Source organism: Myotis myotis, unplaced genomic scaffold (assembly GCF_014108235.1).
Source record: "Myotis myotis isolate mMyoMyo1 unplaced genomic scaffold, mMyoMyo1.p scaffold_m19_p_9, whole genome shotgun sequence".
Taxonomy (NCBI): domain Eukaryota; kingdom Metazoa; phylum Chordata; class Mammalia; order Chiroptera; family Vespertilionidae; genus Myotis; species Myotis myotis.
This window is the reverse complement of record NW_023416401.1, coordinates 6417987-6439683: the sequence shown is the minus strand read 5'-3', so window position 1 is coordinate 6439683 and position 21697 is coordinate 6417987. Positions and strand designations below refer to the sequence as shown.

At 42.0% G+C, this 21697-nt stretch overlaps 1 protein-coding gene across 4 annotated transcripts in view; it reads left to right on the top strand.

Annotated features, from left to right (window-relative positions):
* The window catches only part of NOL4 (nucleolar protein 4), a 219247-nt gene that overhangs the window by 84593 nt on the left and 112957 nt on the right, over window positions 1-21697 (top strand). The window contains exon 1 of one of the 4 annotated variants that reach the window (XM_036323667.1): window positions 10463-10553. The exons of the other annotated variants lie outside the window; for them this stretch is intronic. The gene's annotated coding sequence lies outside the window, so the exon portion shown is untranslated. Of the gene's footprint in view, window positions 1-10462; window positions 10554-21697 lie in introns of those variants that run through there. 4 annotated transcript variants of the gene reach the window in all.

Below are 21697 nucleotides of genomic sequence, written 5' to 3'. Positions count from 1 at the left end.
AGGGAGATAGAAACATCAATACTGAGGGAGAAACATTGATCAGCTGACTCCTGCACGCCTCACCCTGGGGATGGAGCCCACAACCCGGGCATGTGCCCTGATGGGGCATTGAACCATGACCTCCTGGTTCATAGGTCGAGCTCAACCACTGAGCCACGCTGGCCGGGCTTCTGGAACACTCAGTGAGCTGCCCCTGGCTTTATTTTCAGACATCACTCTACCTAGGCAGCTGGAGCAAAGGCCGACTTCCCTTCCGTGGGGTCCAGGTAGCCCACGTACATGTGTTGGCCAGGTGTTGCTAGGTAAGGTTTTACTCCGTCCAGGATGGCCTTCTGAGCGAGCAGAACAGGCCCTGCTGCCGGAAGGATGAGGAGGCGGCCGGCAGCAGCTCCATCGCTGCGGTGCTTGTGTGTGAACCGAAGTCTGTGCACCCCGCAGAGGCTGCCGGCCCCGGGTGAGTGAGGGCTGGTGCCAGGTCAGGCTCTGCTCTGCCAGCCACAGGCGCCGGTGCAAGGCTGCCCCCTGCCGAGGAGCAGAGGAGCGGGCATCTTCTATAATGGACCTGACAAGAGGCAGCAGCGTGTGCCCGAAGCCAGGTTCCTGAGGTTTGCCCAGGCACCCCGTGTGCTGTGCTCCTCTCTGCCCCGCTGCAGCGCCTACTTCACTCACCTGTCAGGGGACATTAAATTGTGCCAGTGTGCCTTTGGGAGGTTCTTAGGTCCCCATCCCAATCAAAATTAAAATAATACACACCCCTCAAAACAAAACTCTTACAGCTGTGAATGAATACCTACATTTAAATTACCATTTACTATCTGGGAGGCTTTGTTGTAATTTCTTGCATATTTGGGATGTTTGTGTGTGTGTGTGTGTGTGTGTACAAACTATATACAAACGATTTCAAGCATCCACACGAATAGGGAAGCAGTAGTGTGCGTACATTCATAGTAGAACACACTCACCGCCCAGCCTCGCACAGCATCCACCTGTGAACTGTTCAGACTGGGGGAGAAGCGCACAGGAGAACAGGCTTTCGACGTTTTAGAATCTGTCTCGCGTCGGCCACGCCTCTTGGGCCAAGGTCACAGTGAAATCTACATGAGGTCATCCCTTCTCTCTGTTCAACTGTGATCAAAATTATACAAGAAATGAAAAAACTTTTTTCACTTACTACTTCCGGAAGCATTTCATAAATATGATTTAAAAGACTTACAATGATCAGTACATTGGGTTCAAGAATAATTCAGCCTTTTCTCAGTTACTGTGTCCTCACTGTGAACCAGACATTTACCTGCTGGCCCCATAGCAATAAAACAGGCAGACAAGAGACCGGTCATCTTCGATTTAATATTCTAACAAAAGAAAGCCTAACTATATAAACTAAAACACGAAATCCTGTATATGAGAGAAAGGAAGAACTATTAAAACTGCTTTTTTTTTTTTTTTTAGAATAAAATCAGAAATATAGGGTTTTTTTTTTAAAGAATTGATAATTTTTAAAATTAATAATTGTCTACTTATATATTTATTTTTTGTTTTAACCTTTATTGTTGAAAGTATTGCATGTGTCCCCCTTTTCCCCATTGGTCCCTGCTAGCCCCCCCCCCCCAGGCCTTCCCCACACTATTGTCTGTGTCCATGGAGCATGCATATATGCATGCAAGTTCTTCAGTTAATCTCTTCTCACCCACCCACCCTATCATTCATTCTTTATTTGTGTATTTTGTCTCTGTCTTCTTTTAAGATTTTCTTTGATTTCTGTTTTTTGGCAGTTTACCTATAACATGTCCATGGCTGTGTGTGTGTATTTGTGTAAATTCTGATTAGGTTTTGTTGAGCATAGTAATAGCTCTGTGGTTTGAGATTTTGTTAAATCAAGTTCTTCAAACTTTCAGATTCCCCCCACCCCTCACCTAAGAATTTCAGTCCCATATGCTCTCTTCTCTTCTGTTGAGATTCCAATAGCATTGCATGTCTATTAATTGATATTTTGTCACAGATTACTGACATTTTTTTAAACAGTCTTTCTCTATGCTTTAGTTTAATTTTTTTCATTTGGCTTCAGATTCGCTTATTCTTTCTTTATCCACGTCCAATCTCCTGTTTACAATGATCAATACAATGAACTTTAATTTCAGACACAGCATTCTTCAATTCCATAATTTCCATTTGGTGCTTTTCTTAGAACCTCCAATTAGCTACTGAAATATGCTATTACTTTACCCAGTATATCAGTCTTTTGCTATAAATTGTTTAACATATTAATAACGATGCTTTAAAAGCTCAGGCATGTTCATTTAAATAACTGAACTAGATATAGATCTTCATCTGTTTACTTTGATTTCCTCTTATTGTGGACTAGAGGCCCGGTGCATGAAAATTCATGCATTGGTGGGAGGTCCCTCAGCCCGGCCTGCCCCATCTCACAGTCCGGGAGCCCTCAGGGGCAGGAGGCAATGGCCCATCACACCTTGGCTGCTGCCACTGCCTGCAGCGCAAGCCTCGGCTGGCCCTGGTTACCTGAGCCTCGGGCGGCCCTGGGCGGCTGGGGGGCAGAGGGCGCCACCATCTTGTGGCTTGGGTGCTTCCATCTTTGAGGGCATGGCAGTCAATTAGCATATTCCCTCCTTATTGGCTGTGGGTGCTGCCATCTTTAAGGGCATGGCAGTCAATTAGCATATTCCCTCCTTATTGGCTGTGGTTGCTGCCATCTTTGAGAGCATGGCAGTCAATTAGCATATTCCCTCCTTATTGGCTGTGGGTGCCACCATATTTTGCGATGGCGTGAGGGTCAATTAGCATATTCCCTCTTTATTAGATAGGATAACAATAATATCCACATAAAGACAAACTACAGAAGTTTATACAATGATCATTTATGTCACAGTTAACAGTACTATTGAATTGTATGTTAAAATTCACAGGTAAAGTATTACATCTACTACTATTAATAACCCACATACTTGTTTTACATTTACAATGTTTCAAACAGCTATATTTCTGTTTTCTAAAGTACTTTATTGTATTTCCTTCTCTTTCTTCTGTGAGACTTCTACAGCTCTCTTCATTGTTCCTTCAAATGCATCTTCATGTTACTCATTAATATTTCAGGCTTTGATATTTGCCATTTCTCATTTTAATTCCTCATTCATTTTCCTCTTTGGTCCTTATCCTTACCTCACCCAGTCTTGTCCTCATGTCACTGTGTTCGTGTTTCTGCTTTATCTTTTTTCCAGTTGGGAAAGACGTAATGTCCTTTTGGTGTATGTTATTATAAATAATACATAATTTGTTCCTCTGGTAATTAAAGCAAGAGTTTGTTCCTAAAAACATATCTAGAGGAGCTGCAGTAACTCTGTGAACAATGTTAACTGTCTACAAAGTGTTCACTCCTGGAAGCTGGAAAGATACAACAGGTAGTTAAGACTTGGTTCCTTTGCCTTAATAAACTTATAATACTGCTGGTTAAAAGTATCACCTGATACATAAATAAACAAAAGAAGCTCTAGATGTTACAGTACACTGGCTATGCTTCCTTTTCCCTCATTGATGCATGGTTCCACTCATGGAGAGCTGATGACAACAGCAAATGCAGCCAGCTTTATAGCTAGCCCAACAGTGTGACCCTACCAGTGCTGGGTATGTGCCTTGAAAGAGAGTTTAGCCCAGCCGTGGGCAAACTACGGCCCACGGGCCGGATCTGGCCCATTTGAAATGAATAAAACTAAAAAAAAAAAAGACCATACCCTTTTATGTAATGATGTTTACTTTAAATTTAAATTAGTTCACACAAACACTCCATCCATGCTTTTGTTCCGGCCCTCCAGTCCAGTTTAAGAACCCATTGTGGCTCTCGAGTCAAAAAGTTTGCCCACCCCTGGTTTAGCCAGACCACTGGTTGACCTTGTGGGACCATCGTAATGCCCTGGCCACCATCCCATACGTCATCTAGTGTATGTGGTGGTCTTCCAAGCGCTCTTGGCTGTCTCCATGTAGAACCACTGTAGTGAACAGGGCAAGAGATTACCAGTGCTCTTCGCTCCCCATGCAGCGGGGCCTACAGGATTAGGATGTTGATAGTAACACCTCATTGCATTTTTCTTATTCACTGTATGTTGAATAGTACCATTAAGGTAATGCTTACAAACATTATTATTAAAATTATATGTAAGATTGGTGTTTATTCATTCAACACTAATTTGGCAAACATCTTTCACATATCTATTATGCACTAGTGATTAAACTAACTACATGTATATACTAGTTCTTAATTATACTCTCTGACATTTTTATACTTTACTAGAGGCCCAGTGCACAAATGTTTGAGGTCTCTCAGCCCAGCCTGCCCCCTCTCACAGTCTGGGAGCCCTCAGGGCATGTCCTACGACAGGAGGTAACTGGGCTGATGAAGGGATGACCCTGCTGCTGCTGCCACTGCCGGCCATGGTGGCTGCAAGGACTAAGACCCGGGCCTTGCAGCCACTGGGGCTCATGGCTGCCTGAACCCTGGGCCTTGTAGCTGCTGTGGCTTTGTCCGGATGGACGTCCAGAAGACATCTGCCCTAATTAGCATATTACCCTTTTATTAGTATAGATAGTACACTTAAGTCACTACTACATGATAATATAAAGCCCTTTTTTGTTTTATAAGACATCTTAGTACAAAATTTGGCCACTAGGGCATATCCGCCTCTAAGTTAATCTCAAGTTTTGTTTCCTGGAGAAATTAATACTGAATATCTGAGAAATATCTTCGCAATTTGGAGTCAACCACAGAGCGAGGCAGAGTGTTTCTGCATCTGCATAGCACCTGTGTGCTGAGCAGCTCAGCGCCTTCCATGTACGGCATCTCATCCCCACCCATTGCCTTCTGCACTCATTGCCAAAACACAGAGAAGTAAGATTTCTTGTCTCAGGTTATGTAGGCCTCCTCCTTAGAAACCAACTGTATACCTTCTCTAAGCTCTGGTTTGCTCACACATATGTCTGTGTCCTCCTAAAATAGTGAATTGATTCAACCAACACATACTGGGCATTGCTGTCGGTACTTGGGAGAAATCAGTAAACCAAACAGGAAGAAACAGGCACTCTGTACTTTTCAGACACTGCATTCGATGTTTCAGCCTGCATATACTCTACTTTCCAGTTCACTAGTACTTCGTATGTTTCTCTCCAATTATTATCCATTGTATCTATTAAAGGCTAACTGTTAATTACTTCACATTTAAAATTCTTGAATTTCCTTTTATAGATTCCAGTTCTGATGAAATTCACACTTCTTTTTTTCTAACCTCTTTAACATAATAATTAGTTATTTTAAAATCTGTTTCTTATAACTCCAATAACTGGATTATCTGTGTATGTCTATTGTCTCTTTTCTATAGTCAGTATTTTTCTTGATCCGGTTTCTTGGCTTGCCTTGTACTTTTTAAATTAATTTATGGATATTGTATATTAAAAGTAGCAGAGGGTGTCAGGAATGGTTGCTGGTTGTGGCCTCACTTCCCTTTCAATGAGAGCTTGCCTACTCACACCCAGGCTACCTTTTTTGATCTGAAATCCATCTTTTTTGTTTTTTATAGTATCATGAGATTTCCGAAAGTCTTCTTTCCTTCTCTGCCCCTGAGCAATAGATGCTGATATTCTTGGTCTCTCTCCTCATGTAAATCAGCATTTGTCCTGAAGGAAAGCTGCATAGACAATGTTGGGTCTCAGTTCTCTAATTTCCTTCTCTCTGAGAGCTTGGGCTCTCAAGTGCCAGTTGCCTGTTAGCTGTCTGATGCCTTCAAACAGATCTGAAGCATGCGCGTTTAAACATTTGCTTTCCTGGTGATCATCGGTGGTAGCATTGCCTGCTCCAGTCTATTCCATTACGGCGGCGTCTACTGCTCCTTTGATGAGATCACGTGCCTGCCTCCCTGGACCAGGACAGCTCTCTTCTAGATCCTCCCATAGCATCCTGTGCATCACTTCATTATAGTGTCCATCACCAAGCGCTAGAGGCTGTGAACTTGTCTGTCTCTACTGCTAGGCCATAACTTCTAGAAGGCACACCATCTTTTTTTTTTTCATTTCCTTTCCTCACCCATGATTGCTGCTGAATGAATGATTGTTTGATAAATAATTAAGAAGCGGGGCCAGGCACGTGTGGCTTCTGAACCACATGGGATGCTCTTTATCTAGCAGTTATTTCAGAGTTTGTTTTCCGCTCTGTCTATGCTTGTAAAATCTCAATAGTTTACCGTGCCTTTACAACTTTTTAAAAAAATATTTAAACCATCTGTAATTTATTTTGTTATATAATGTAATACTGAGTTATTTGTTTTTTTTTTTTTATTTTATATCTCAGGAAAATGAGCAGTAATGTCAAAGTAAGTTGCAAAAATAACATGTTTTTTAATTGTCTGCAATATTTTTATTAGCAGTATAAACCCCAAATAATTAGTTAGTAGATTTATCTTTCTCTTTTGACATGCTTTAGTATTTTTAAATACTATTTTTCACTTTGTGGGATTAGGTATTAAAATCCTATAGATGATGTGAAAAAATACAAAATACATGTTTATGTACAATTAAGAATTTTTACATATTTATTTTTAAAATTCCTAGTTGGAATCCCTACCACCACCACCCCTCACCCCCCATTGGGAGCCTCCTCAGATTCCTTGGGGAAAAGTTAGCTATTCCCTTTCTTAACTTCCCCGGGCCCTTCATTTCTACTGTGCTTCCTATCTCCTAATATGGCTTTAGTTTCCTCTCAAGCAGTTATACTACACTTACATGCTCACATTGTCTGCCCCCAACACACACACACACACACACGCACACGCGCACACACACTCACACACGCGCACACACTCTGGGGTAAACTTGTAGAGATACGGCATCTCTCTCTCTGGTTTACTCTTGTATCCCCAGCTCCTCAAACTGTGCCTGGCACAAAGCATGTGCTGGATGAGTGTCAGTTGCTATTAGATGGTGAACCGACTGAAGACGGACAGCACCTGGAATATTACTCTTAAAGCAGCGGCTTTTTAAAAAAAATAATAAGTAACTCATTCTCTTGTGAAACTAAAAGGGATTATGTCATTTATATTGAAAGACCCCACTAATAGGAGTGAGTAGCAGTGGTTCTGCAAATAGTTCTTCAAACAGAATTAATACACAAGATCTACATATTTAAACTTGACTTCATTCATTATTTGAAAACATATTTATGTGTTGAATTTTATAAACCCATAGCAATTAGTTATATAGGATGAATACTTCTCTTCTGATATATTGTAGAATCCTTAGATATCATATATTCATTTTACTCTATTAGATATTAAAATCCTGTAGATGCTATGAGAAATACTTCTGCACAATTATTGCGTACATGTCCTGTAGCTAACATTGTGTTTGGAACAGCGGAAGCAACAATGAATAATATTTAGTCTCTGTCTTCAAAACCCTAAAAAAACCCTGACATTACATAGTATTTTCCATGTCCTAGGCACTGTGAGGAGATCTTTCAGTGTGTTTGCTCCCTGGGTTCTCATAAGATTTCTGTGAGATAAGCACTGTTATTGCCCCATTTTGAAAGTGAGGAAACGGAGGCCCCACGAGGTCAGGAATGCGTTGGTCTGTGCGCCGTGTCCCCTACGCCTGGAGACTGGGCCTCGGGCTTTCTACAAGAGTCGACTTCTAGAAAAGTGGCTCTTGACCCGCCCAGGGCCCCGGGTCTCTCTCTGCCTCTTTCCCCAGAGCTTCCTTGGGGTTCGGCTTCAAGTCTGGTTTTGACAACAATGCTCTTCCCTCTATTTTCTCTGCCCCTCTTCCTCCCAAGACAAAGAGATTATTCTAATTTAACAATTACACTGATTATCATGTTGAAAAATCATGGGCTCATAAAATTAACACATGAAAAATAATTATAAAACTCTTAAATTTCTAGCAGCATTGATTTCTTGGACTTATACAGCCTTAGTGAAGGGCTATAAATCACTTTAAAACTTAAGTCCACGTTGGCGCACTCTCAACATGACCTGCTTAAAAATAAACTTAAAAAAGAACATTACCCTTGGGGGCGAAGGAGAGCTGGAAAACATATAATATGACTGATTTCCAGGTAGTTAGTCTTAAAGGATTAGCAGATGGTAAACATTAGCTGTTAGAGCGGGAAATTATTTTTTAACCTTTTTTTATTTTTTTAGCTAAGAGGTTCATCAGAAATAAGTAATTCTGGTTGGTTGATTTTGAAAGTACCATATGTTGTTTATGTGTTTTGGCATTTATCCAGTTTTCCCTGAAGATGAGAGTGAAAAATGGGGGGGGAAAAAGCTCATTACTAATTAGATAATAATGCACATAATGGAAACAGTTGCTGTAACTTTTTGAATTATGAGAAAGTATCAGAAAGGGCTGTGTGAATAGGATCCTGGGGGATGCTCTGCTCGTACCCAGGAGGCAAAGGCATGTGTCCTGAACACATGTTTCAAGGAACATGAAACACATTTAACTATTACTTTTTTACTATGATAGAAATTAAAAACCCAAATGAGTTTCAAAGTGCCCTGTCCATGTTATATGTATGACTCAGTGTAAACACTCATTACTTGCAATATTGGCATTCTACTAGTAGTTAATATCGTGAGGCTTTTCTTTTCCTTTTCTTGTTACTCTCTCTCTTTTTTTGTTAATCCGCATGTAAGGATATTTTTTCCCCCATTGCTTCTTAGAGAGAATGGAAAGGAGGGAGGAGGGAGAAGAGAGAAACATTGATATGAGAGAGACATATCAATTGGTTGCCTCCTGCACAGACCCTGTCTGGGTGGAGATTGAACCTGGGCAGGTTCATGCCCTTGACCGGGAAGGGAACCCAGAGCCTGTAGGTGCCTGGGCTCACCCTCTAACCACTGAGCAACACCAGCCAGGGCTATCTTAAGGCTTTCACACACACGTGGGTGATAAACAACAAGTACCTAAGATAGCCTGTCAGTCCCATAGGACTTTGGATCCACTAAGCTATAGGTCCCCTCACCTGTGAGTGACAGCGACATTCATGAAGTGATGTTCTCTCTCTGCACTCGAAATAGTAGGTGTAGATCAAGCATGTCACACTCAAAGCCTCACATGGGCCAAATAAACGGGGCCGAGAGCTTGACACGCCTGGTGTAGATGATGCGAATGACGTTGCTTCAGCCACAAAGGAGCGCAGTTGCAGCCTAGTGTGGGGGCAGGGTGGTGTAGTGGAGGCTTCAGGCAGAGGGGGTTGAGGAGTGGGAAGGACAGCGGGAAATCCAGGAGTGGAAGGGACAGTGTGGATCACCCCTGGGTGGAAGCCTCACTCGGGGTGGGTAGTAAACCGAACCTCTGCTGCTGAGAGAAGAAAACTTCCCAGCCCCGTGTCCTTTCCTTCCAGTGAAGGAGATGGGCGGGTGGAATCCACAGGAATCCCCCTGAAGAAAAATGAATGCTCCGAACTGTCCCCAGTCAGGACTAGGGGAATGCGTTAAAATGACAAAATCTTATTAACCACGGTGACCCAATAAGTTTAATTAAAAATTAAAGAAGAAAACGTGCATTATTGACTAGTTAAAATGTGTAGTAATGCACGTGTTAATAATTTTCAAAAAAACGTAACTGCTGTGTTTGCAAGTAATCCGTGTAACGGAGCCTCTGCAATGTGACCTGATGGCAGATCTCTGCCCTGCTCCAGGCGCTGGCCCTCCACTGAAGAGTGTGTTTCTGAGCGATTAAGGCTCCTGGTGATTACCCTGGAGCTAATGTCTGTATGCAAAATGTGGCTGCAGGGATGTGCTTTTGTTAGCATAGCCCCTCCCCCAGCCGGAAGCCTCCAGGCTCCAGACATAGATGCTGGAGAGAGAAAATGTGTGTGTGTGTGTGTGTGTGTGTGTGTGTGTGTGTGTGTGTGTGTGTGTCTAACCTTCAGGTAGATACAGTCGGGATGATATACAAACAAACAAAAAACAAAGATAGAGCTCTCCCTTTCCTGATGCCATTCCTAACACATTGCTCTCATTGTAGAAAAACTTTCGAGTAAACAGAATGCTTGAAAATTAGGGTGGTGTTTTAAAACAGCTATCCCGAGCATTCACAGCTGGAAAGGCAACATGCCTGGGATGGCACTTCTGTTAAATAATCCTGTGATCTTCCAGCCGTGTTGCTACCCAGCCATCCCCCGTAGCAAAAGGCACCGGTAATTTACCAACAGCCCAGCTGTGGGTGAACTTGCCAGGGGGTTGCATCCTAGAGGAAGGAGCCCATGGCCCTGAAGGAAAACTGAGTGCTTGCTTGCCCGAGTCTTTGAAGGTTCATCTCCGTAGTCCCACTGCTAGAATGTGCTCTGTTGTCATAGCAACACCATCTCCTGCTTCATACAGGAAAGATTAGCTCTTACTGTGCAAAGAAGAGAATTTAGGGGAAGTCAGACTAATCCCTGGGTGCACTTGGAGAGCAAGGTTGGACCTCGCCTGAGGGATGCTGCTTCCGCAATGATAGACTTGGCCCGCCACAGACACTGGGGTTTAAGTTGAAGAGCAGAATTCACAGTAAGTGTCAGTTCCTGCAGCCGAGAATATTGATGGATGCGGCTTGTGGGAGTCTCGCTGGAGACTGTCCCGTGCAGCAGGAGAATGACTGCAGGGGCTCTGATAAGATGAGCGATGCTTTCCTCGTCTAGGTGGTTTGGAAAGGGTTGGCCACATCAGAAACTTGAGGGAACATTTTGGAGACTTTTGAAACATCCATCTGAAATCCTGGGAGCATGTCAAAATTAGATAAGCAAAAAAAGTATTAATGTGCTTATGCACTTAATTTATTGACCTTAGATTTTTGTGCTTTTACATTTTATATATAGAGAAAAAGACTTATGAAAAAAACCTGTATGTGTAAGGAGGTATGTTTTTTCAACACCAAAAGTGATGAGATTTCATTTTAGGATTGCAAATATGCTTTTTCAATTATGTATACTTTTTTTTTTCCCAAAATCCTTTCAGATACATACAAGCGGCGTAGTTCTTTTAAGTTAGTTATAATATGACAAAAAGGTGGTCTTTGGGGAAGATTAATTAATTTAGCTTTTCTATGTGGTGCTGCTGCTTCACTTTGTCAGCAGTACAATGTGTAAATCCTCCAAGATTTTCTGTTGCCTCAAATGCATTTTGTTCTGGGGGTGCTGTGAGGTGGATTTATTTAGTCCCCCCCCCCCATTGATTTGTATTTGCACAGTTCTTTCCACAGTTACTAAGGATTCATTATATTTTAGCTTAAGAGCTGGGAAACCTTGTCATGGATTTGAACTGTTTGATGTTAATAGCTACAATGGAGATGTCTGCTCTTTCAGAAACTTAATTACTTCAAAGTACACTTTAATCCACCTCCAAACATAAAAACATTTCAAGAATACCTAGGTTTTGCCTACTATATTACGCATCTGTTCACTGTGTGGTTTTGACTCTCGGTGCGTATGACTCTAAAAGTGTATATTTTCAGTATAAAGTGTTCATAGTGAAAATTCATTATGCGGTCTGTCATGTTTCTCAGTTGTTTTGATCATGGCCATTTATTTTTGATGTATATTTAGAAACGGGGTTCTGTGTACCAAATCCTAGCATCCTAATGTACTGTCACACTCCAATTAATATCACCGAGTAGGCTACGTATAGCCATTACCAGAAAAATCGTTAATTGCCATCTGAAGGCTGCGGCTCTGATGGAGCAGGAGGGAGAGGCTGGGGTGTAGCTGCCAAAGCGAGCAGAGACCACACATACTCCTTTGCTCTGGAACTTAATGCTCGAAAAGACCAGGGTCTGAGACTTGAAGGGACAACCATGTGAGAAGGGTACATGAAATCGTTCTTTTTGTACGTAAGGGAATACATACAAAGCCATAGGGTCATATCTGGCTTAATGGCATTCAGGCTGTAGCTATGCAGAAGCCCGATGCTCTTAAGAAAATGGAGACAAAGCAGGAAGTCAGGAGCCCCTTTTGTGAATGACGGCTAATTATTCCGACAACCTCTCTCCAGTGATTTCCACCAATAGTTCACGATAGGGCCCTTTAGAATCACAGAGAAAGAGCAAATCTGCTGTTTCTCCCCAATTCCTCCCCCCCCCACACACACCCCTTCCCCCTAGAAAACAAATTAGCCTAACTATCTCTCTTCATAGACTTTGGATAAAAAAATGAGGGAACCAATGACCTCAGGCCAAAAAGAGAGATACTTGGGGCTCACATATGCTAAGCTCAGAGTCAGTCAACGAGAACTGGAAAAGAAGAAGATGGCTACGAAAAAGGGGCACCATTTATTGAGATGACAGAATAAAGTATATAAAAATAACTAAATAATAACTGAAAAGCAATTAAGTCAGAGACTTAACTCATTCACTACCTTTGCCAAAGTTTCTGAGAGGTATTCTTAACCAGTTAAAGTAAAGCAAAACCACATCAGTTGTTGTTCTGGCACTTAGAATTTCCCAATTCCGGTCTCATGCACTTGGTTTCTTTTAGTAATAAAGCGGCCATTGAGCCACTGCCAATGCTGCCGGCTGCGGACGGCGTAGATGCCCCGCCGCTGAGGCCACCTTGACTGGGCCGCGGCACAGGTCTGGCCCGGGAGAAGCCGGTCACTTCCAAAGCCCAGTCAGTCCTGGGAAGGCAGCCCTTGGGCGTCTTTGGAAGACAGGCCCCTGCGGTCTCGAGCTGGCCTGAGGTGCAGAATGTCATTGCGAAAGTCCAGGAGTCAGTGGAAGATGAGAAATCTTCAGGAACTCAAGGCTGTCTGAAAGCTCTGGGGTTGTGACCTAGAAATGGTGGGAGCATTTGCACGGGAAACCAGAGCACAGAGAGAGAAAGGGGAGGACCACACGCTCAGCTCGTACGGAGCACTCAGCAAGCAGCCTGGTGCCAGAGGCACTAACGCCCGGCTTCATAATGGTCAGGTTTCATGGAAACTGAGGAAGGCTTCTAAAACTGCCCAGTGTGCTTAGTGTACGTGTCGATTTAACAAAAAAGCTAATACTGTGGTATGAATACTTTGCTTTTGCTTTTAAAAATCACATTAAGGTTCAATTTGACTATTGTGTAAGGTTCAGGTCTATGACACACCGCTGGTTGGAAAGACCACTCTATAGAACTGTAATATAGCAATGATTCATCTTCTCTTTTTTAAATTTTAGGCTTTATGCTGATGTAAAACAATCTTCTCCTCATATTTTCAGAGTTTGTATGTCCCTGGAGAAATATGTAAGATGCTAAATTTATCTGTTTTCTTAGGGCTGCCTGTAAGCAAACAGGTAGCCTGCTGTATGGGGAAGATGGCTGGCGCACTTGTTGAAATTAGGTTTCAGAAAGACCAGAATGTCAGTCTGGGCTGTATACTTTTGATGATGTACATTTGAAGGCAGATTTGTGACCCAGAAGGAAGAAATCGGAGCAGTGCTCTGTGGAGGCACATCCTACAAATGTGGAGTGAGATGCATAGATGGTCTAGGGCAGTGATGGCGAACCTTTTGAGCTCGGCGTGTCAGCATTTTGAAAAACCCTAACTTAACTCTGGTGCCGTGTCACATAGAGAAATTTTTTGATATTTGCAACCATAGTAAAACAAAGGTTTATAGTTTTGATATTTATTTTATATATTTAAATGCCATTTAACAAAGAAAAATCAACCAAAAAAATGAGTTTGCGTGTCACCTCTGACACGCGTGTCATAGGTTCACCATCACTGGTATAGGCCATAGGGGAGCTGATTAGGACTGAGCCTAAACTAGCAGAGAAGCGCCAAGAATTAAAACTAGGGACCACATGAAAAAGAAGTCACAGACATATAATCTGTGGAATTCATGTATTAATTAAATCAACCAAGACTATATTTAGCCTCTGCCAAGTGACAGGTGACCAGACAGATGCAAAATGTTAAAGTTCAGGCATTCATAAAAACAGTCTGGTGAAAATGACCGATAGAAAACTCAGTGTGCTACATCTGAGACTAATACAAAACAAGATTGAGTGTAAAGTGTGATGGAAAAAAATTAGAGAGGAAAATATATAGCCCAGCCCGCACGGCTCAGCGGTTGAGTGTCGACCTATAAACCAGGAGGAAGGTCACGGTTTGATTCCCTGTTAGAGCACATGCCCGGGTTGTGGGCTCGCTCCCCAGTGTGGGGCGTGCAGGACGCAGCCAATCAATGATTCTCTCTCATCACTGATGTTTCTAGCTCTCTCTTGCTCCCTTCTGCTCTGAAATCAATAAAAATATATTTTGAAAAAGAAAATATGTATATACATATATATCTACATATATCTATATCTATCTATCATCTATCTATCTATCTATCTATCTATCTATCTATCTATCTATCTATTATATATCTTGTAGTAAGCAGTACTACAAAGCAAACAGAGTATGAACTTGGCTGATGATTGGGTAGCATTAGAAAATTCTCTCAAACCTGAAAACCATTGCTAGATGAAGGGGAAGTCAATAGGAAGGGATTTTGTGAGGAAGTCAATGGTGGTAATGGAGGCAGCAGTACATCTTGATTCAGACATCTTGTTTGATCTTTAAGTTTTAAAACATAAATACTACATTTAATTGTAATAGTTAAGTTACTCATAATGTAGTCTATTTTCGTTCACATTATTGATGAAATTTCACAGCAGCTTTAGCATTCATTCCATTGCTCTCTCTGTCATGACCCCTTTAATATTTGTGTATAGCAATTAGAGTATGTGAGAACTTGACATCAGTTTTTCTGTCCAAGTACAACTTTTTAGTATGGTTAAAAAGAAGTTTATCACTTATTACCAAAGTCTGAGAATTCTAAAATTTAATAATTTTTTGCTAGAGAACTTTTATGCTCTGCTCTTGGCATTAACTGATATAAGTAAATTTAATATATAGGAAAAAAGTACATAGTCAGCTGCATTTTTGAGAAAAACACTTTTCTAGGACCTATCCAGTTAGGGATAGCAGTATTGTCTCTTTTGTGTGGAGAACTGTCATAATTTTCCATCCACGTATCCTGAAATGATAATGATTATAATAATTATAATAACCTCAACAATTAACATGTTGGTCCTTTGTAGTTCATAATGGTTGGGGAAATAATCCTGCCAAAATAAGACCCCTCTCTGCCCATATGGAAGAAAAAGAAAACACAGTTTGTTATAAAGTAAGGATGTAAGGTGTTAGGAAAGTGACTACAAAGTCTGGGTAGACTTTCACACATATTTATACAGTCAAGTAGAATAAGGAACAATTACAACTTCTCTATTGCCTTGAGAGATAAATAGATGCACTATGGATTATCTCCCATCTATCTTGTGAAAGCCTTGAGCTAACTCTGCAGGCGGGCACTCAGAAGTTGAAGGATCAGAAGTTCTACTCTTGCACTGACAATCAAAAGGTTGGTCCTCTTCCACACCTACATGTTTTCCAAAAGACACCCCATAGAGGGGGTGGTGGGGAGGCAGCTGCCTCTCTCCTCAAGGAAAGTTTATCCTTTTATCCTTCTGTAACTTCCGCAACACACCTTTTTATACACATGATCTCATTTAATTCTCACAATCCTGCCAGGCACACATAATTATATCCCGTATTAGAATGAGGAAACTGATGCTTAGAAAGGTCAAGGAATATTTTTAAAGTCATAAGACTAATAGCAGAGGATTATTCCAGATCACTCTGCAACTCGCATCCTCATTTCTTAAATGAGGCATTTTGGATGCCACATGGAGAGTTAATGATAAGGAAACAATCATTTTTATTGTTTTTGCCTGGGATGTGCGTGTGTGTGTGTGTGTGTGTGTGTGTGGATGTGGATGTGTGTGTGCACGCGCGCCTTATGTTTTAAATGTTTAAAGCATGTCATTGGACACAGTCTAGATGAATTTTTCTACATAATATCTATGTCAAGGAATTGTTTGGGGAATGAAAGGCTATAACTAACATAAGGAAACTTGTACTGCACTGGGTGCTTAATATACTAGTATGATAGAAGCCACTTATTGTCACAGAACCATCTTGTACTCCAGGAAGAGGAAAATGCTGAAGACAATGGGAGCTTCAGTAGAAATAATGCTTTCCTAAGATTATTCATCCATCCATCCATGTGTCCACTCATCACTCATTCTACCAGCACTTGAAACCCTGCCTCTGGGCCTGTCTCTACATGGGCACGCTGCGGGGAATGAAGAGACCAGTGGCTGTCCCTCCTCTTAAATACAGTACTAAACCCTTCCTTGATATGAACCAGGTCAGGGGCCAGATGCTTTGCAAACATTAACCAAGTTAATCTCATCAGTTGCGCTGTAATGTGGATGCCACACCTGCCCCTGTTGTCCCTGTGAGGAGACTAAGTTTGTGTCTAAACCACTCAACTAGCAAGTGAGAGACCCAGGTTTGAATCTATGGTGTTTTTTACTGCAAAACCCATTCATTCTCTCAACCACAATGTTACTGTGCCTATCACATGGGTATGGAAAGCGCTGTGACAGAGGGTCGTACCAGGTGCAGTGCTGACAGAAAGGAGCATGGCGCATCGCCGGGCGGTCCTCCAGGTGGGCCTTGGCAGGTACCGCTTTCTTTAGGGAATCAGCACACACACTCTTTCTGGATAGTGGCTCTTGGATGGAATTCTTTTGGGAATTTCTAATACACAGAAGCTTGCTCTCCCAGCTGCTTCATAAAAGATAGCAGCCCCGTGCGATCACGCACCTACCAATTTAAGTCCCAGTCACAGCTTAGGTTTTCTTTATCTTTCTTTCTTATTTCCTTGATTGTTTCATAAACAGTCTGTGAATATGCGGGCTACCTTTCCTTCATTTTGCCTAAAAGTTTGGGCGATTATTAATTAAAGATCCACAGACAACTTTTCCAACATTGAATCTTCCATGTGGATCCACTGGAGTTCATAACAATTGGGATTAGAAAATGGTGGACACATTCCCCTAAACTTTAGAGAACACCATCACCTTTTTGGTTCATTTTCTTTCTTTTTCTTCCTTTTTTTCTTTAAATTTACAGAGAAAGAGGGCTTGTTTGGAGGGTACCTTGAGAGTGTTCCACTTTGGAAAGTGAGGGCGCCATTACTGGCAGGGAAGGCGGCTCTTTCTGGACGCAGCCTTTATTCGTAGGCTTCACTGAATGTGTTGGAGAGAAAGGTCAGGAAATTAGAGCCGGAGAAAGGGAAGGGCTAAATGTATAACATGGTCTTCAGTGGGACCAGCGGGTCAGTATCGGAGTCAAAACCTCCAGGCTCACTGAAGGATGTGCCAACTCTGGATCCCGTAGAATCAGCTTTTCACTCTTTGGTCCTGAAGCACAGCTAGGTGTGAGTCTACCTCGCTGCCTGAGTCTGTCCTTTCAAATCTCGTGCAGGACTCCCTGCAGCAGAACACTTTTTGAAGGCGATTACTTCGTGGTAGAATCACCTACATCTCACGCCTTGCAGGCAAGGCCAACTCTACGATTATTAAGGTTAGCCCTGTGCGATGAATAGTAAGACCAGCGCTCCACATTACGGTATATTACGGCCAATACAATGATGTGTGAAACAAACCTAAGGTTGTTTTGTAAAAGGAGAAGAAGAAATAAACTTTGATGGATGCTGGCAAAACCTTCTAAACTTGTCTAACACTGGTAACCCATTAGTGAAAAAAGAGAAAAGAAGAAAGGCAAGCACATGCAATGTGTTTCCAATGCTCGGAAAGACGTTGAGCAACTCGGGCAATCCCAGAAGCCATCCGTGTTAGAGCATGTGCACGTGTGTGCGCTCTCAGACATTGCTCTAGGCAAGGAGGGCATTGAAGGTGGAAAACCAAGTTTTGTTTTGTTTTCTCCTTTAGCTAATAAGGTCCCAAGGGATGACTCTTCCCTGTACCAGAAGGAGACACGTGCTTCTCTTGTCACCTGCCAAGTAGGGGTGCTGGGGTCCTCCTCGCCTGGAGTCCCTTCCGCTGACTGCTGATCCTCACAGCGGCAGGGGGGGGGGGGGGGACTCAGGAGCATGGTCTTACATTTCCTGCTCTTTTGTTGTTGTTGTTACACATCCTCACAACACTGTTCCCAAGTTCTTCTCTTAAGGTTTCCTCAGAGCTTGGCATTTTAACCCGTTACCTTTAGCACCATTTCTTCTTGACCCCAGAACTTTCTTTGTTTCAGTGGCCTGCCCTCGCCTAAAACACATGTCAGTTCTGATCTGGCCAAGAGACATAGCAGTGCTGGGACTACCATGAAATCATTAGTAACTCTTTTATTTTTAAACATTTGAAACTGCTAGGTTTTAGGGAATTAAAAGCAAATTCTGGGTTAGTGGACCCGTGATAAAAAATTAGGTTTACAATCTGGCAAATATTTTCATCATGCTTTCTCCTCCTTAGACTATTTTTGGTTATCAAGTAAATTAATCTTCAGTGGGATGTGACCCTTGCCAACTTAACCTGCTCTCTGCACCCATCTCTGACATTTTAGAGACTAAAGGATCTCTCACTGATTTTACAATCACGGGGGGCGGGGGGGAGAATGAGTTGGATGATTAAAGTATGAAATATACTCTGAGCCAAGTTACATGGACAATTTTGGCCTAGGGTTACCTGCATTCTGGGTTGTATCACTGTCGCCAGTGCGTGTTTCACATGATTCTTTTTGTTGTTTTTCCACCCCATGATAACTAAGTTAAAAATACAAGGAGATTCCATTGAATGACACAGTATATTCATTTTTCACTGCCCTGTAGCATAGGGAAATGGGAAGCACACAAACCTTGGTATTATACATACAGGGTGTCCCCAAAATATATACACAGTTTGAATAATTATCAATTCCAATGGGTTACATCTGAAAAGAAAGAAACATCAGTTGAGCACCAGCTGTAAAGTGTGTACACACTATTTTGAGATGCCCTATATTTCCCTTGGAACCTCGTCTCGTATCTTTACTGTAGTTTCCTCATCTGTCTACTAAAGGGTTAAGGATGTGCCTTGCATATGGTTTTACTTCAAAGTTTAATGAATCAAGTAATAAAATATGACACATTTGTCTTAAAATATACATGATGGAAGTCTTTAGACTTACTGGAATTGCTTCTATCATCAATGTATTATTAATAAGATATTACATATTCATCTAAATATATATTCATGAGAAAAATTTCCAGAAATGCAGGAATGTATAAAGAAAAAAGGAAGGCTTCCCTATTCTCCACTCCCAATCCACTGTACTCTCAGTAGGTTATTTCTGTTAAGAGTTTGGCATATGTATTTTTTTGACAAGATAGATAAATGATAGATAGTTCAGTAGATATCCTCAAGCCCTGGCCAGTGTGGCTCAGTTGGTTGGGTGTGGTCCCCTGCACCAAAAGGTTGCCCATTCAGTTCCCGGTCAGGGTGCATGCTGGGTTGCTGGCTTGATCCCAGGGGGCGTGCAGGATGCAGCCAATAGATGTTTCTCTCTCACATATCAATGTTTCTCTTTCTCACTCTCCCTTCCTCGCTGTCTAATAGTCAATAAACTCTTCTTTAAAAAATTGATATCCTCAAAAGTGGTCACCAAGGTTTTGAATATAGGTTTCATTTTTATCATTGTTTTGAATTAGTTGATGGAAAGAGCATTTTGCTAATGATTTGCAAATGGGTTCTCATGGCTTTTATATTGTTTTTATACTAGGTGTTTTATGCTAGCTGTTACTACAAAGACTTAATTCATAGACTAAAGAAAAGTGGAACGGGACTAACAACACACTTACCTTTTGGGAACAATTGATTAACTGTGGCAAGATTATTTAACTGCAGGAGTACCCTTTAATATACATCTTAACATTATAGATACAGAAATGGAGGCTAAGCCAAATTGAAAAGCAGCAGCGCTGAAATGTGTATGTTATAGGTTCTGCTAGCCGAAGGTGAGGGCGGAAGTGCTCACAGCTCACTGATTAACGCTGCCTGTCCAAGAGGGCTGCAGGAAAAAGCAATGAGACCTTTGGAAAAAGCAATGGCCTGGGTGTCAAGAGAACCGAAGTCTCTTCTGTTTTGCGACTCCATAAGGAACCATGAGTTAGCAAGCCCGCCCTTCCCTCCTCAAACCACTTTAAAGCAGGGTCATACTCACCACCTGTTAGCTTTTAGGAATTGTGGTAGCAATTAAATGGGGGGAAATAAATAGATCACGTTCCAGAAAAAACGCTCTAGTTTATTGCTGACCTGTTAATGTGAGGATGTCTACACTAGATGTTTTACAAATTTTGAATGAGTTTCTACCAGGTCGGGCTCTCCCGGGAGCAGGTAGTGGCCCGTGGTTGGGCCTGAAGACTCACTGGCCCATGAGGAGAGAAGTACAGGATTTGTAACAGAACAGTTTTATCTCCGTAGAATTTAATAATAAGTAAATGGGCTTGCATTTGGTATGTCATGTTCCAGGAGTTTTCTTTAATTTTGTGAACTATTTGTCCATGCCAGATTAGAAAGAAAAAGACCCACTTTGTCATGACATTGTCTGAGAAGCACTTGGGGATTGGGGCTGTGCTAGATACAGCAGAGAGCAGCACTGACCCAGTTCGCACTCTTTCAGAGCTTGGGATCCTGGGGGAGACCCAGCTGTTAACCATACGTAAGTGGTTACTATTCAGACGGAAGCCAGTGCTCCTCCTCAACCCCTTTCCTCCTTTCTCCCTCTCCTAACCACCCCACCACTCTCCCCTTCTTCCCCCCCCCCCCACCCCGGGTCTTCTCCTTCCTGTTCCCTCTGCACCCGTGCATCTCTCCTCCCCTGGCACTCCCTTCTTCAACCATGACTTGCTCTCCCTCTGTCCTCAATCTTTCATTTGCTTTTCACCGACTCTAGTGTATATTTCTGATGTTATTTATCAATCTACATAATAGAATAAGCATCTTATCGGTAATCATAAGCAACAAAGAGCTATTCCAGGATTCCAATTTTTACTTATTAATTCTTTCCGATGGCCAAAGAGTGTGTGCTACATTCCTATGCCTTTCCTCTCCCTCCTTTCCTTTCGTCCATTGGGCTAGTTCCTTTTTAATTTATTGAGCCCCTACTCTGTGGCAAGCATTGTGTCTTTGTCTTGGCCCCCCCCACCCCCCCCGCCCCCCCCACACACACTGTATCTCTGTTCCTGTCCCTAAAAGGAAAAATAAGCAAAAGTATTAAGGGAATTGGAATTCCGGATTCTGTGACTATTTAACCTGGGCATGTGGTGTTTTAGAATGCATTGTTCTTGTGAGTATTATTTTTTTAAAAAAAGATAATAAGACAGAGCGTGTACAAATTGAAAGTCTGAGCATTTATTATTGTTATTATTGAGAATATAAATGCAATGGCATAATTCTGATTCAGTAGGTCTGGAGTAAGGCCTGAAAGTTGCTATTGCTAAGAAGTTCACAGGTGATGTTGATGCTGTTTATTGAGGAGAAAGTATTAGCTCAAATTCTAAGAGATGGAGTCTTCTTGATCTAATTCACCTTTCTCGTCGGACCACACTGGTGTGGCCTTGACCTCTTTTGGTTCCATGGTCCTTTGCTCAGGTGCCTGCCTTGGTAGTTTTGGCCCAGGAAGCTCATGGGGCAGTGGACTGTTGGCAGGTTCATTTGTTCTAAAAGGAAGTAGAGAGAGAAGATTCATACACTAAAACGATATGTTCAGTGTCATTAGTTGTCCTGTTTAGTTTCTTTGCATGG